Source organism: Bubalus bubalis, chromosome 4 (genome assembly GCF_019923935.1).
Source record: "Bubalus bubalis isolate 160015118507 breed Murrah chromosome 4, NDDB_SH_1, whole genome shotgun sequence".
NCBI lineage: Eukaryota > Metazoa > Chordata > Mammalia > Artiodactyla > Bovidae > Bubalus > Bubalus bubalis.
The window spans coordinates 90,774,080-90,790,752 of NC_059160.1; the positions used below are offsets into that span (position 1 = coordinate 90,774,080).

Below are 16,673 nucleotides of genomic sequence, written 5' to 3' on the forward strand. Positions count from 1 at the left end.
GGAACATTCCAAGTACATCATGAAGAGATTTTAAGTTATTGAGTCTGTTTTGTTTTTCTAATCCTCACTGATTTCCTTGGGCAGAATAAGAAATCAGATATGATTTTAAACAGCCCCAGTTTGTATTAGGAATGTTATGCCAAGCAAATGCTGCGGGTTTTAAGTGTATGTGGTTTACCCGGCAAAAGACTGTGAAGTTTCAGTTATATCAAGATGAATTCCAAAACAAACTTTTGAGTTCCAAATTGATCGCTTTGCCTTTGTTAAAACGTGAACGTTAATAATAGCTCCATTTATTGACAGCTTAAGCTGAACCTCTCTTATTTCTAAAACAACATTGCAGTGTTCTACAGATGAGAAAACTGAGGTGAGAGGTTAAATAACTTAGTACACCTAAAATAGTGGAGCTGGGATTTAGATACAGGTCATTTTGATGCCAGATCATGACTCACTTAATGTTATGTATAACTAATATTTCCATTAATCATTTTCTTTGTAAATCAGTATTTGGCTTTTAGTTTTTTGTCATTGTTTCATTTTTTTGTTTTTACATATAATGAGTTTTCCTGAAAATGAACAATGGCACTAAATATTTGAGTCTAATTACATGGTATCAAAATCAGTAAAATATAACACACTGGCCTTTTGGCATTTTGTTAACTAAATATTCAGTCCCTGTAACCTCATGATGTAGGAATTATTCTAAATGAGGGAACTAAAGCGCCGAAGTTTGATGTCCAAGGTCATTCAGGTGTAAATAATGTGAGGACTAAAGTCTGAAGTCTGACTTCTAGAACACAAGTCACTGATTCCAAAACTTATTTTTGCACTTACTTTCCAGTGACCCGAGGGTTCCTAATCTGGGTCCCTAAACACAGAACTTAGTTGAGGGAAAAAAATAATTACCTATTTATTTTCACTAGCTACTAATTGAAATCTAGGATTGAAAAAAATTAAAAATTATTGACATTTCAAATGGATGCACCGAGAGAAATGTTTTCATTTCATATTACAGATTTTGCAGATATGAAATATTTATGTGTATTGCTCCTTGTTAAATGTAAGAAAGTCTTGTTTAATTCATTAGTGAAGAAGCACATTTATTACTAAAATATTTTGGTAACTATAATTTATTTTGTGGTTCTGCACATTTCATATACTTAAAAATATTCTGAGAAGAGATTCATAGGTTAATTGGACTACTGAAAAGGTCCAAGGAGATTAATAACCACTTGACTATAAACTAAGTTGCTTTGAATAGGAGTTCTCTAATACAGGATCAATGAGTCCTCTGCAGTTGTGTTCAAAATCTTTTATTTGCATGCATTTTTCTGGAGAGACCCCAGCTTAATTATTTTATAACTGGAATCAGTGGGATAGAGGATATTAATAATACTATAATAATAGTGGTGTACACATAAATTGTGCTTACTGTGTGTCAGGCCTCTTAAGTCTTGCTACATGTATACATTTATATACATCAACTCAAACCTACCTGTGAGGTAGGTAGCATTATTATCTCCATTTAGAGATAAACTAAGTCACAGAAATTAAAGAAACTTGCTCAAGATCATGCAGCCAGTGAGTATTGAAGCTGGAGTTAGAACTCTGAATTGCAGTATGTGCTGTGCTGTGCTGTGCTTAGTCGCTCAGTCGTGTCCAACTGTTTGCGATGCTACGAACTGTAGCCTGACAGGCTCCTCTGTCCATAGGGATTCTCCAGGCAAAAATACTAGAGTGGGTTGCCATGGCCTCCTCAAATTGCAGTTTACTGCAGTAGAAATCTATAGGCAGACAAGGAATCCTATTTTAAATAATACTTAAGATGTAACTTTTTAAAAACTTGATCTTGCAGACAAAAGGCTATACAGACTTCAATAGTTTATTGTTTTTTATCTCACCTCTGTTCTGAAGTAGACACATACAGTGTCTGTTTTTGGGTAGAGGTAAAAACTTTTGGATAATATACCAAATTGTTAAACGTGCTCCAACATGCTGCTGCTGCTGCTAAGTTGCTTCAGTCGTGTCCGACTCTGTGCGACCCCTTAGACAGCAGCCCTCCAGGCTTCCCCGCCCCTGGGATTCTCCAGGCAAGAACACTGGAGTGGGTTGCCATTTCCTTCTCCAATGCATGAAAGTGAAAAGTGAAAGTGAAGTCTCTCAGTCGTGTCCGACTCTTAGCGACCCCATGGACTGTAGCCCACCAGGCTCCTCCATCCATGGGATTTTCCAGGCAAGAGTACTGGAGTGGGGTGCCCTTGCCTTCTCCAGTGCACCAAAATACTTGGTTACAAAAATTCCGAAAGTTTGAAACGGCAATGTGCAGTGTTCTTCTGGTGATTATTGAGTTATTTAATTTTTGAGCACTGAGGAGACAGTTTGCAGTTATTTTCATATTTTTATGGTTTGCTAACGTTTTATTCACTTTTCAGATCATTTTCCCCCTCCAATATTTCCAGCCAATTATGTATGCTCTAGTTGTTTGACAGTGTTTTAATTGGATTTCTGTCTCTGAGTTTTTCCCGAAAAATGAATACTCAAGGATGTTTAATACTCTCACATAATTTTTAAAAAATAATTTTAATTATGGAAAGTACACATAAAATGTATCATGTTCACCATTTTTAATATACAGTTCAAATATTTACATTGTTGTGCAACCACTACCACCATCCCTATCCAGAAGCTTCATCTTGCAAGACTGAAACTCTGTACACATTAAGCAGTAAATCCCTGTTCTCCCTTCCCCCAGATCTTACACAATTTTAAAAAGCATTTTATTTATTTATTTCTGGATCTTCATTGCTGTGCAGGCTTTCTGTAGTTGTGATGAGTGGGGGCTGCTTTCTGGTTGCGGTGCATGGACTTTCATTGTGGTGTTTTCTCCTGTCGAGCACGGGCTGTAGCTCTCACAGGCTCAGTAGTTGTGGCCCACTGGCTTAGTTGCTCTGCAGCACATGGAATCTTCTGCACCAGGGATTGAGCCTGTGTCCCCTATATTGGCAGGCAGATTCTTAACCACTGGACCACCAGGGGATGTCCCTTTCACATTTTTAAAAATAACTTATCTGACTTGTAAATTTTTCTGCTTTTTTATGTGATAACATTTTAAGTTTTAGATTAGCCTTAGAATCTGAAATAAGTGACATATTTGCCTTAATAATAAAAATTAATTTTATATTGCAGTAATTATGAATAGTTTTGTGTCTTTTACCCTCAGAGCAGTACTCAGTTTTTCCCTATTAGCTTAAATAGGTGTGTATTTATAAAAAGTTATTAGATATCACCGACTGAAAATGCTTTTTCAAAAATGACTGAAAAAAAGAAAATGTCTACACAAATTGTGAACTGGTTGCCAGGAAGTAATAAATAAGTAAATGGCTGAGAAGTTTTTGAACAATTTGCTTTTGAAATATTTATTGGAAAATTATGGATGCAGAATTTTTAAATGGATAGACATTTTCAAAGGAATACGTTCAGATGTAATGGATTGAAAATGAAGTAGAAATTATTTTCTGTTTTCATAGTGTGAAAAGTGGAATAGCATGCTCAGAAGTGAATATAAAGATGTAGAAGTGCCTCTAGATGCTTCAAATTACGTGTGAAAAACTAGAAATGAGAAATATTGGTATTCAACTATTTTCTATCCGGTTGGATTTGTTCAGCCTGTCTCTCTGCTCCATATTACTTTCCAGCTGATGGAAATGATCCTGAGTACTAGACATGAATGTTTCAAATCTATAATTTTGGTCTTTGCATGTGTGCGCGTGTGCTCGATTGCAGTTGTGTCTGTTGTGTCAGTTGTGTCTGACTCTTTGCAACACCGTGGACTGTAGCCCGCTAGGTTCCTCTTGTCCGTGGAATTCTTCAGGCAGGAATACTGGAGTGGGTTGCCATTTCCTCCTCTAGAGGATCATTCTGACCCAGATAATTCGAGACCCAGATCATTCGATCTGCATTGACAGGCAGATTCTTTATCACTGTGTCATACCTAGGAGCTTAAAAAAAAAGATTTTGACCCTGTGGTTAGAGATGGGGTCTGTGACTGTATTGCAGAGGAGCAGAAAGTAGAGGAAATGGAGAAACTAATGGAGATGTCATTGTGAAGTCTTAAAAAAGATTTTTTAATTTCCACTTCGAGTATTCTTAAGTGAAATGAAAAATGACTCTAGCTCTGATAGTGCTTATAGCATTTTAATTTATCATTCCTATATTCTGCGTTTTGCTTAAATTGTGTTTTCTTTAAAGTTCATTCTTGAGGGAGGTTTCCAGTTTCTGTTGTAAACTTTTGCACTATGATTTTTTGTAAGGGTTTTGGTTTGAAATCCTGGGATCAAATGTTAGCTATGACCCGAGGCAAGTGACAACTTTTTTTGAGCAACTTCCTATCTGTAGTTTGAGAGTGATTCTTCTGCTATTTAGGTTGTGTTAATGGTGTTTATCGGAGAAGGCAATGGCACCCCACTCCAGTACTCTTGCCTGGAAAATCCCATGGATGGAGGAGCCTGGAAGGCTGCAGTCCATGGGGTCACTGAGGGTCGGACACGACTGAGCAGCTTCACTTTCACTTTACACTTTCATGCATTGGAGGAGGAAATGGCAACCCACTCCAGTGTTCTTGCCTGGAGAATCCCAGGGATGGGGGAGCCTGTTGGGCTGCCGTCTATGGGGTCACACAGAGTCGGACATGACTGACGCGACTTAGCATCAGCAGCAGCCGCAATAGTGTTTATGTGATACAGTAAACCTTGTTTGCAATACAGTCTAGGTAAGGTCTTGACAGACATTATCATTTGATCATCACAGCAAGTGTGTCATTATGTAAATTGTCCAGGATATGGCCTTCCAAATGACTGAAATTTTTACTTTCATATATTTGATATTTTTGGGAAATTTATTTAAACTATGTGATAGTAGCACTGTTTATTGCAAAAACTACTGTATGATAGCACTGATTTAATGGAGTATTACTCAGCCATTAAAAAGAATACATTTGAATCAATTCTAATGAGGTGAATAAAACTGGAGCCTATTATACAGAGTGAAGTAAGCCAGAAAGAAAAACATCAATATACTAACGCATATATATGGAATTTAGAAAGGTGGTAACGATAACCCTGTATGCAAGACAGCAAAAGAGACACAGATGTATAGAACAGTCTTTTGGACTCTGTGGGAGAGGGCGAGGGTGGGATGGTTTGGGAGAATGGCATTGAAACATGTATAATATCATACATGAAACGTATTGCCAGTCCAGGTTCAATGCATGATACAGGATGCTTGAGGCTGGTGCACTGGGATGACCCAGAGGGATGGGATAGGGAGGGAGGTGGGAGGGGGGTTCAGGATGGGGAACACATGTACACCTGTGGCGGATTCATGTCAATGTATGGCAAAACTACTACAATCTTGTAATTAGCCTCCAATTAAAATAAATATTTTTATATTAAAAAAAAGAGAGAGAGAGACATATATCTTTGAGTTCTACCTAATCCTAGGCTTGTTACTAATTTGCTCTGATTCTTGGTAAGGCAAAGCAGTTAATTACCTTAAAGTTTTTATACTTTGGTTATACTTTTTTTTTTTTTTTTTTTTTTTATTTTATTTTAAATTTTATTTTATTTTTAAACTTAACATAACTGTATTAGATTTGCCAAATATCAAAATGAATCCGCCACAGGTATACATGTGTTCCCCATCCTGAACCCTCCTCCCTCCTCCCTCCCCATTCCATCTTGGGCAAAGAAAACTTTAAAATGAGGATGAAGACTGCAGTCTGCTAAAATACAGACTCATTTATTTAAAGAATATTTATGGCAATATTTAAAGAAATACAATTGATAAAGTGCAAATAGACACTTTATATTTGCTCTTTTGGGAAAAAAAATTTTTTTTCCAGTGTATAGTGTGTTAGTCGCTCAGTCGTGTCCAACTCTTTGTGACCCTGTGGACTGCAGCCCACCATGCTCCTCTGTCCATGGAATTCTCCAGGCAAGAATACTGGATTGGGTTGCCATTCCCTTCTCCAGGGGATCTTCCTGACCCAGGGATTGAACTCAGGTCTCCTGCACTGTGGGCAGATTATGTACTATCTGAGCTACCAGGGAAACCCTGTGTAAGTGTAAGTAAATATAAGGAAAAGAAATTTGAATATTACATACTCACGCTTCCTGTCTGGTCTATTGCCTTGTCGAGACATTTGAACCAATTTTTAGTTTAGAAAATCTCTCTCTCTCTCTCTATATATATATATATATTGATGACTGGGTCTAAATTAAAGACAGAGGAATACTTTAGATGAATATTACTAGGAGTATGGTATGAGCATAGGCAGAGAGCCAAGGATGTGGAATTAAGTTTTGTTTGGTTTACATATTATTGAGGAAAGAGAAGAGTATTTTCTGTGTCAGGACGGAAAAGTCAGAAGTAATCCAGGGTTTATATAGTGTAGAGTTGGGCAGTATCTTCATACCACTGGATACTACAAACTACAAAACAAGTAAAATTGGCCATACCTCCCGTTTTGACCTGAACAGTCATAGTGTACACCTGTTTTCTGGAACAGCTGTCCCATTTTATTCTCAAAAATGTCCTGGTTTGTATGATAATTTTTTTCAGAAGAGATTAGAGGCTCACTGTGTGCTTGTTGGCAAGTTTTTTCTCCCATATCATTAAAAAGGCAAGATAGTGTACTAGGTTGGTATCAAAGAGTTTGTTGTTGAAGGCATTGAGAATTACAGTTGAGCTAGCTAAGGGAAATAGGGTTATTCTATTCTTTTGAGTTGGAGGAAGGAAAAAAATAGGAGGGCAGTGACTGAGTAATAATGATAAGATACAGTTACATGAAAGATTGCATAAAAGAATGGTTAAGAACATGGACTCTGGTGCCAGGCTGCCTGCTCAAGTTAGGCAGCTTTCTAGTGTGACCTTGTACAGGTTGTTTAATGCATGCTTCTCAGTTTCCTTATCTGTAAATTCAGGATAATGTTAAAGTATGAGATAATATTGTACTTATTCTCTATCTCAAAGAGTTGTTAAGAGGATTGACAGTCAAAGTAAAGCACTGAGTGTCTGGTACACAATAAATATGTGAGTTTTATTTCACATATTACTTACGAAAGATAAGTCTCATTTCGGTTTCCATAACAGATGGTTTGCTGACTTGACTGTACACACTAGAGATTAAAAGTTATCCTTTTTTGAAAAGGATTATTTTGATACTTGAGTTTTGAGGGTTTTTTGAGCTCATTTGTATAATTAGCTGTTGGCTTTATAAGATGACCAATTTGGAGTAAAAGGACTTGGTATTTTGTTGTGGTTCAGTTGCTCAGTTGTGTCTGACTCTTTGCAGACACATGGACTGCAGCACGCCAGGCTTCCCTGTCCTTCGCCATCTCCTGGAGTTTGCTCAAACTCATGTCCATTGAGTTGGTGATGCCATCCAATCATCTCGTCTTCTGTCATCTCTCCTTTCTCCTGCCTTCAATCTTTCCCAGCACCAGGGTCTTTTCTAGTGAGTCAGCTCTTCACATCAGGTAGCCAAAGTATTGGAGTTTCAGCTTCAGCATCAGTCCTTCCAATGAATATTCAGGACTGATTTCCTTTAGGATTGACAGGTTTGATCTCCTTGCAGTCCAAGGGACTCTCAAGAGTCTTCTCCAGCATCACAGTTCAAAGGCATCAGTTCTTTGGCACTCAGCCTTCTTTATAGTCCAACTCTCACATCCATACACGACTACTGGAAAAACCATAGCTTTGACTAGAGGGACCTTTGTTGGCAAAGTAATGTGTCTGCTTTATTTAATATGCTGTGTAGGTTGGTCATAGCTTTTCTTCCAAGGAGTAAGTGTCTTTTAATTTCATGGCTTCAGTCACCATCTGCAGTGATTTTTGGAGTCCAAGAAAATAAAGTCTGTCATTGTTTCCATTGTTTCCCCATCTATTTGCCATGGAGTCATGGGACCAGATGCCATGATCTTCATTTTTTGAATGTTGAGTTTTAAGCCAGCTTTTTCACTCTCCTCTTTCACTTTCATCAAGAGGCTCTTTAGTTCCTCTTTGCTTTCTGCCATAAGAGTAGTGTCATCTGCCTATCTGAGGTTATTGGTGTTTCTCCTAGCAGTCTTGATTCCAGCTTGTGCTTCATCCAGTCCAGCATTTCTCATGATGTACTCTGCATGTAAGTTTTATAAGCAGAGTGACAGTGTACAGCCTTGACGTACTCCTTTCCTAATGTGGAACCAGTCCACTGTTCCATGTCTGGGTCTAACTGTTGCTTCGTGACCTGCATACAGGTTTCTCAGGAGGCAGGTAAGGTGGTCTAGTATTCCCATCTCTTTCAGAATTTTCCACAGTTTATGTGATCCACACAATCAAAAGCTTTAGTGTAGTCATTGAAGCAGAAGTAGATGTTTTTCTGGAATTCTCTTGCTTTTTCTATGATCCAGAGGATGTTGGCAGTTTGATCTTTGGTTTCTCTCTAAATCCAGCTTGAACATCTGAAAGTTTTTGGTTTACATACAGTTAAAGCCTTGCTTGGAGAATTTTGAGCGTTACTTTCCTAGCATGTGAGATGAGTGCAATTGTGTGGTAGTTTGAACATTCTTTGGCATTGCCTTCTTTATTTTGATGATTATTTAAATGCTAAATACCTATCAGTTGGGTTCCTAATCTTTAACAATAAAGTGGTACATTAACCTCAGTAGAACTTTCTTTAAGTAGTCTGTTTGATTATATATTAGAGCAATCCATGACTCCAAAAATTAAGCGGGTAATCTATGGCAGCCTCTTTTTTTTTTTAAAGCAATCATCATCTGTCATCTGACTGAAGTAGTGAGAATTTAGGGAACTTATCTTTTCCTCTGATAGTGGAGGACCAGCAGTTATAGCTTTGTTGATGAATAAACTTAAGGTTTTCTTCTGGGTGTGGAATAAGTGAATCCTGATTTTTGACAACTTGGCATATGACTTAGGATGGTCCAGTTCCCTTGCTGTTCAAAGTGTGAGCCTCAGCAAACTTATTTACCCAGGACTTGTTAGAATACAAACTCTCTGCCCTATCTCTGAACTGCTGAATCAGAATCTTCCTTTTTCTCAAGATCCCTAGATGATTCTTATAAGCACTACAGTTTAAGAAACTCGCATATAGCATATACATTTTATTGTTGATCTCCTGTTCAGGATGCTAGAGAAGAGTAAACCATAGATGAGGTCACTGCCATTGTGGAGCTTGCAGACGAAATAATTCAAGTTAGGATAAGTGCTTTGTTATAAGGGGTAAATTTTATTGCGCAGACTACCATTTTTCTTTTTTTTCAAACTGGAAGTTAGTTATTCCATGGCCCTAAGATAGAAATCATTGCAGAGCTCAATTGACTTCTGCCCTGAGTACTCTAGTTCTTATCTGGTAGCTCTTTTTCTGTATCCATTTCTTCTGTATTGTTACCCACTCTTAACTTGCCTTTGGGCCAGGGACTGTTTGACTTGGTAAGGAGATGTGCAGTATTCCTTGATTAGTGTAACTGTTTGTCTTAAAGTTTTCTCTGAGGCACTGTAGTATAGAGGCTAAGAGCCACCTTGGTGTAGTGGCACTCTCCTGACAGCCTAGTTTCACATTCTGGCTCTGTCTTTATTAGCTATATAACCCTGGGTAGATTCAGATCAGGTCAGATCAGTCGCTCAGTCGTGTCCGACTCTTTATGACCCCATGAATTGCAGCACGCCAGGCCTCCCTTACGTTTAGGTAAAGTTTTTCTGTATCTGCAAAATGTAGATGATAAAATTTAATGTAGTTGTTATGAAGATGAATTCAGTGTTTCATAAATGCTAACTATCCTTCCTTGTGAGAAGGGTGAAAATTTCCCAGTTTTCCTTTTTATTTTTTATAAAATGCCCTAAGCTTATTCTAATAGGACTTGGAAGTTTCATGCTGTATGAAATGACAGGTGTTTGTTTTGTCTTTTTTTTTTTTTTTTTTGGTCACCTGTGCAACTTGTAGGATCTTAGTTCCCTGACTAGCGATTGACCCCGTCCGCCTAGCTGTGGAAGCACAGACTTGTAACTGCTGGAATTCTCTTTTTTTAAATGTACTTGTAGTTTTGTGGTCCTCTCAATACTGGAGATGTAAAAATTAAACCTAAGTGATTGATCTGCCTTGAGGCAAATAAGTTTAATCATTCTATTTACTTTATTTCTGTTTTTCAGCATTTGTAGGGTTAAGTGGCATGGGATTTCTGTTTCTGATAGTAAATAGGTAAGTAAAACAAATCTATGTTTTGACCAAACATACGTGGTCAAATCTGTGTATGACCACAGAGATGGTTTTGCCGTATTTATGGTGATTTTCTTCCTAACTCTTGGTTCTGTTACCTTAAAACTGCTCTCTTCTGACCAGAGGGTATCCTTTTGCCAAGAAATTGATGTTTCCCTTTTTCCTTTCATTTGTGTCTTTCCCTAGATAGGAACTAGCATAGGATGGGTCAGTGATGAAGACTGCTTTTGGCTTATTCAGTAATGACATGTATTGCTTAGAAATAGAGGTGTTGATCTGTTAGTTTTACAAACTGACAGTTTGAATGTTTTTGTGGTGGTTTGTGAGTATGTGTGTGCTTGTGTGCTGCATATGTGTATGTTGGCAGATAGTTTCAGCATGCAATTAGATAATTTACATCCTTTAATAGATGTTTTATATAACTGTGTAGCCTCACAGGCTTATTTCTAGTTCTGTGGGAGAGATAAGGATTTTTATGGAGTTCTTTGTTAAACCTTAGTCAAAAGATGAGTCAAAGGTGGTTATCTAGAATTTAAATGGAAAAATAAGTCTTTGTTCTTGTTTAACTGACTTGTCAGATTCATTATTGTGTCATTTTAAAGATTATTTGTTATAGAAAGACACATCAATTTGTTTTTTTGATGGACATTGTCAGTTTCCAAATTTTCTTGATGTTGAGTAATTCTATAAAGAACATTCTTGGGTGTGAAGCTCTTAGACTAACATTTACTGTGGTAGCTCATATGGTGAATGTTTTAAAAGTTTTTCACATCAGTATTGACAGAATGCTTTACATAGGTGTTGCAGATATATATATTTTTAAACTCTGATGCATGGCATGCAGGATCCCCAACCAGGGATCAAACCTGCACTTCTGCAGTGGAAGCACACAGGCCTAACCAGTGGACCACCAGGGAATTCCCTAAAATTCACATTTTGTGATGATTATTCCCGCTTGTTTTAGTACACCTTCCGTGTTTGGCAGATCTTTTACTAGTTTGCAGTTAATAGTAACCTTCCAGACCTTTTCTGTTTTTTACATACTAATATGCTTATCTGTACAATGATTTTATGTGTTTGTTAATATAAATTTAAAAATGCTTATTGTTTTGCAACTTGAATTTTTTCTTATAGTATTCTGTGTTATGAAATATATTGCGTTTTATTTAACCATTTGTCTAGAGATGGACATTTAGGTGGTTTTCAGTCTTTCACTAAATGGGATCAATGTTGCAATATACATTCTTATATATGTCTTCTTGTGTACATTAATGGCTTTTCGAGTGTACTGTTAAACTAGGCTGGTGAAAAATATAAATATGCCCAGGTGTACTGCCGTCTGTATGCCATAGACCTCACACTTTGGTTATTCTTGGCACCATTAGCAAGGGAGACATCAGATTTATGGGTAGTATATTGCTGAAAGGCATCTAGTTAATTATTTTGAGTGATTATTAAATGCTTAATGAACTAGTACATCTCATCAGTAAGTAAAAGGTAAGTTTTTAAAATCATAGTTCCCCAATATTGTGTATTTATTTATAAATAAGTATATATGGGACAATATATTAATATCTTGTATGTTAAATATTAGTCTTAATCTCTCTGTCATATTTGGGGTCTCCCAGTTCTTGAATAGCTTTCTATATTTGCAGAAAGGCCTACATAATGAGTTAGGCCTCTCCAGTGAACGTACTAGTCAAAACTCAAATTCCAGGATTCCCTTATACCTAGATGGATGCAGGCATGTTACTAAGAGCTGCTAGTCAGACCACACCTACAGGTGTCTTCTACTTGAAAATATATATAGTGTAGGGAAATGAGGGTTCTATTCTTAACTTCCATTTTGTAGTCAGGAGTGGCAGTAGAGGTGGGCAGCTTTAAGTAGAGCTAATAGTTGCAAGGTTGAGTTCCTGATGGAGAAGTAACATTGGTATTGGTAATAATAGAAGTTGTAATGGATTTGACTTTTGGCATTTACCACTTGGTGGTGGCATGGATAGTGATTTCCTCATCAGGCCACTTCAGCAACATTGAGTGAGATTACCTTTGCATCTAATTTTTCAGCCTTTCTAATGACAGTGACACTACCTTTTAATTACTTTGCTGTCTAATTTATCCATAGTGGATTCTGAATACTAATAAGCATGCTCTGTTTGCATTCTGCATAGGGGCAAATGTAAAGATGACTTGCTTTCTAAAATTGCTACCTAAAGAAAAATAAAATTGCTACCTAGAGGTGTATTTTGTTTGTTTTTGATATTTTTGCCACACCATTCAACTGGTGAGATCCCAGTTCCCTGACTAGGCGTTGAACCTGTGCCCCTTGCAGGGGAAGCACAGAGTTCCAACTACTGGACTACCAGGGAATTAGAGATTTTGTTCTTTGTTTTGGCCCTGCTACAAGGCATGTGGGATCTTAGTTCCTGGGCCAGAGATTGAACCTATACTGCTTGCTGTGGAAGAAGTATTCAGTCTTAACTGTCAGGAAGGTTTCATGGAATTATTTTTAACATAGTTTTTGTTTATTTATTATTTATTTATGGCTGTGCTGGACCTTTGTTGCTGCGCGGGCTTTTCTCTAGTTGCGGTGCATTTGCTTCTCCTTGCGGTGGCTCCTCTTGTTGCAGAGCACAGACTCGAGGGCACTCAGACTTCAGTAGCTGTGGCACGTGGGCTCAGTAGTTGTGCCTCTACAGGCTCAGTAGCTGTGGCACATAGGCCTAGCTGCTCTGTGACACGTGGGATCTTCCCAGATCAGGGATCGAACCAATGTCCTCCTGCATTAGTAGGCGGATTCTTTACCACTGAGCCACCAGGGAAGCCCTCCATAGAGGTTTTTAAAAATTATCTGTGTACCTGTCCTGTTGGGGCTAGCTGGTGGTACTGTAAAGAAATTCATTGTTCTTTTCTCTGAGCTAATTATGATATGAAACAGCTGTCAATTAACATCTCTAAGCTAAGATGTTGCTTTGGTTATTTATCTTTGGTGCTACTTCAAAGATCCTTTTGCTCCCTTGCTAGGTTTGACATTTTGTTACTGGTTTTGATGTTTACTGTGAAAGCCTTTGTCAGGCCTGAAATCATAAGCCAAGAAGCACTCCAATTTTAAACAGGCTTCTATTTTAAACACGCATATGAGAAAAAGGAAGATTGTATCAACTCTGATTTTCTGTCACATCAGAAGTTGTGTCTAAACATTAATTTCTTTTTTTTGCAACTGTGTCTCTACTATTCCATTCAAATAGACAATTGAAGGTCTGCTCTCAGCCTGGTTTGTTTTAATAGCTGAAATAGTAGATGACCCAGCTTCTACCTTTTTTGATTGAGTCCACTGCCTTGTTGTAAAAAACACTTAATAAACTATTACAGTGGTAACAAATTAGAAGTATGTACAAATAACAAGAGGGAAAGAGAAGTAGTGACCAAGACAAAGTTAGGTGTCCAAGGTTTGCAAAAACTATAAGGAGTTTTGGTAGCGTAGCCATTACATTTCTTAAAACAAGAAAGCTGAGATCAGTGACTGCATAATTACTAGGTGGCAGAGTAAAGTTAATTTTTGTCTGTTATACCATAGGTGACTTTTAATTGTTGGAATTCCTCTTCAATTTAGCTGTAAAGTACCAATATTAGTACTTTCTTCTTCTCTCTGTGTTTTTTTTTTTTTTTTTTTTTTTTTTTAATTTATTTTTGGCTGTTCTGAGTCTTGGTTGCTGTACACAGGCTTTTTCTAGTTGCGGTGAATGGGGCCTGTTATTCGCTGTGGTGCCAGCTTCTCATCGCAGTGGCTTTGGTAGTTGCGGCTTGCAGGCTCTAGACCATGGGCTCAGTAGTTGTGGGACATGGGTTTAGTTGCCCCTTGGCTTGTGGGACCTTCCTGGACTAGGGAATGAACCCAAGTCTCTTGCATTGGCAAATGGATTCTTTACCACTAGTGCCACCTGGGAAGCTCTGAAACTTCAAACTTAATTATATCTGACCCTGTCTACCCCAAGCCTGCAGGCATGGTTGTGTTATGCTGATGTGCGTGCTCAGTTCTGTCTGACTCGGCAACCCCATGGACTGTAGCCCACCAGGCTCGTCTATGGACTTCTCCAGGCAAGAATACTGGAGTGGGTTGCTATGTCCAGTTTGTTTGGCTGCATTGGGTCTTACCTGTGCCACACAGGATCTTTCACTGAAGCACACAGCACCCTAAGGGAAAAAACAAGCTTTATCAGAGAAAAAGAAAACTGGTCAGCTTTAGTCTTGGCTCTGGGTTGGTGGAAAGAGGGGTCTTATATTAACCACAAATCCTCTTTGATGCAAGGTGGGGCTGAAATTCCCACTACTTGTTGTTCTCCAAAAACCCATATTGAAAACGTTAAGTCATGGGAACTCCCCCCATGGTCCAGTGGCTAAGACTCCATGATCCCAATACAGGGGCCCTGGGTTAGATCCCTGGTCAGGTGACTGGCTTCCACTTGGCACAACTAAGACCCAGCACAGCCAGATAGATAGATTTTAAAGAACAATTTATGTGATACCAGATTGATAGTCTTACTGTGTAATCATCCAACAGAAAGAAAACAAATCCTCTCCTGAAGAGCACATTTTAAACAACCTTTAAAATTCCCATAAATAAAGTTTCAAGAAAAACGAGTGTGCGGAACAAAATCATAAAACACATAAGTCTTAATGAACATGGTTTAGCATTAAAAAAAACAGATCTCAGCAGAAACTCAAACCCTTTGATTTTGGATATTACACATACTGGAATGATCAGATACAGACTATATAATTAGAATGTTTAAAAGAAGGAAGCTACTGGAAATTCCCTGGTGGTCAGTGATTAGGACTCTGAGCTTTCACTGCAACAGGCCCGGGTTCAATCTGGTTGTGGTGGGATGGCCAGAAGAAGAAGGAAGGTACTGAAAGGATTGGAGGAGAAGATGGCCACCCACTCCATCATTCTTGTCTGGAAAATTCTGTGGACAGAGGAGATAGCTACAGTCCATGGGATTGCAAAGAATTGGACACAATTGAGCAGCTGAGTGCACACACACACTGAAAGGATGGTCAGAAAACAAAACATTGATCGGATAGATTTGAGGAAAGAACCAAAAGGAACTTCTGAAATGAAAATGTAGAAGGAACTTAGAGACTTACTGTACAAGTTGAATGCATCTTAGAATCAGCTGAAGAGAGAATTGATGAACTGGAAGAAAAATCTCAAATTGCTCAGAATATAATCTCTCAGGAAGACAAAGATGTGGGAAATAAGAAAGAAAGATTGATACAAAGAGAGGTGGGATACAGGATTAGAAGGTATAGAATATTTTATCGGCATTCCAGAGGAAGTAATAGAGAAGTTGGTGGAGAGCAAATTTGAAGAGGTAAATGACTAAACATTGTGCAGAATTGATGAAAGATGCATCAGATTTCAAAGAGTTCAGTGAACTCCAAGTAGAATAATAAAGAATTCCACACTTAGGCTTATGATTGCAAAACACCATTGACAAGGGTTAAGCACCAGAGTTGAAAGAGAGATTAGGAATGACAGCTAGACTAGTGACTGAATTCTAATCCGTCACTAGTGCAAAACAAGGCAGTGGGGCAGTGGCTAAGACTCCATGCTCCCAATACAGCAGCCCTGGGTTTGATCCCTAGTCTTTAATGTGCGGAAGAGGAATTATGTGCCTAGAGAGATTTCTGTATACAGCAAAAGTAGAAGATAGAAATAAAGGTATTTTTTGAGAAACCACAACTGGAGAGTTTACTAAAAAAAAAAGTTCTGAATGATGTTCTTGGGGAAGAAGGAAAATGATCCAGAAGAAATGTCTGAAATGCAAAAAAAGAATGATGATCAAAGATAATTGGTCAAAACTTATAGAAATTTAAATAAACATTGAGTATATGTTACATATATGCAGGCACAAAGGGCACAAAATTATCTTTGATGATAATGCACTAGCAGGGAATTCCCCACTGACATTTATGCTCTGATTTGAAAAATCCTTAATGGATGTAATAAATCTTTTTCAGTTTCATATTTTTTATGACTTAGACTTAAGGCAGCATTTTTTTTTAAATTATTTTTCAATTGAAGAATAATTGCTTTATAGAATTTTGTTGTTTGCTGTCAAACATCAACAAGGCAACATTTTAGTGAATGCTTTGATTTTTTTTTTTTTTTTTTAATTTATTATGTATTTGCTCCAGGTCTTAGTTGAGGCACTTGGGATCTTTGATCCTCACTGCAGCATGTGGGGTCTTTAGTTGTGGCATGTAGAATCTAGCTCCCCAACCAGGGATTGAACTCAGGCCCCTGCACTAGGAGCGCAGAGCCTTAACCACCAGAGAAGTCCTGTGAATGATTTATTAATGAAATGCTTTATGAAGGAAAAATACCCCGATCTAGTTT

At 37.9% G+C, this 16,673-nt stretch overlaps 1 protein-coding gene across 6 annotated transcripts in view; it reads left to right on the forward strand.

Moving 5' to 3' along the window:
- LARP4 (La ribonucleoprotein 4) overlaps positions 1-16,673 on the forward strand; it is a 71,763-nt gene that overhangs the window by 1,486 nt on the left and 53,604 nt on the right. The window contains exon 2 of one of the 6 annotated variants that reach the window (XM_006052621.4): positions 10,204-10,252. The exons of the other annotated variants lie outside the window; for them this stretch is intronic. The gene's annotated coding sequence lies outside the window, so the exon portion shown is untranslated. The remainder of the gene's footprint in view (positions 1-10,203; positions 10,253-16,673) is intronic. 6 annotated transcript variants of the gene reach the window in all.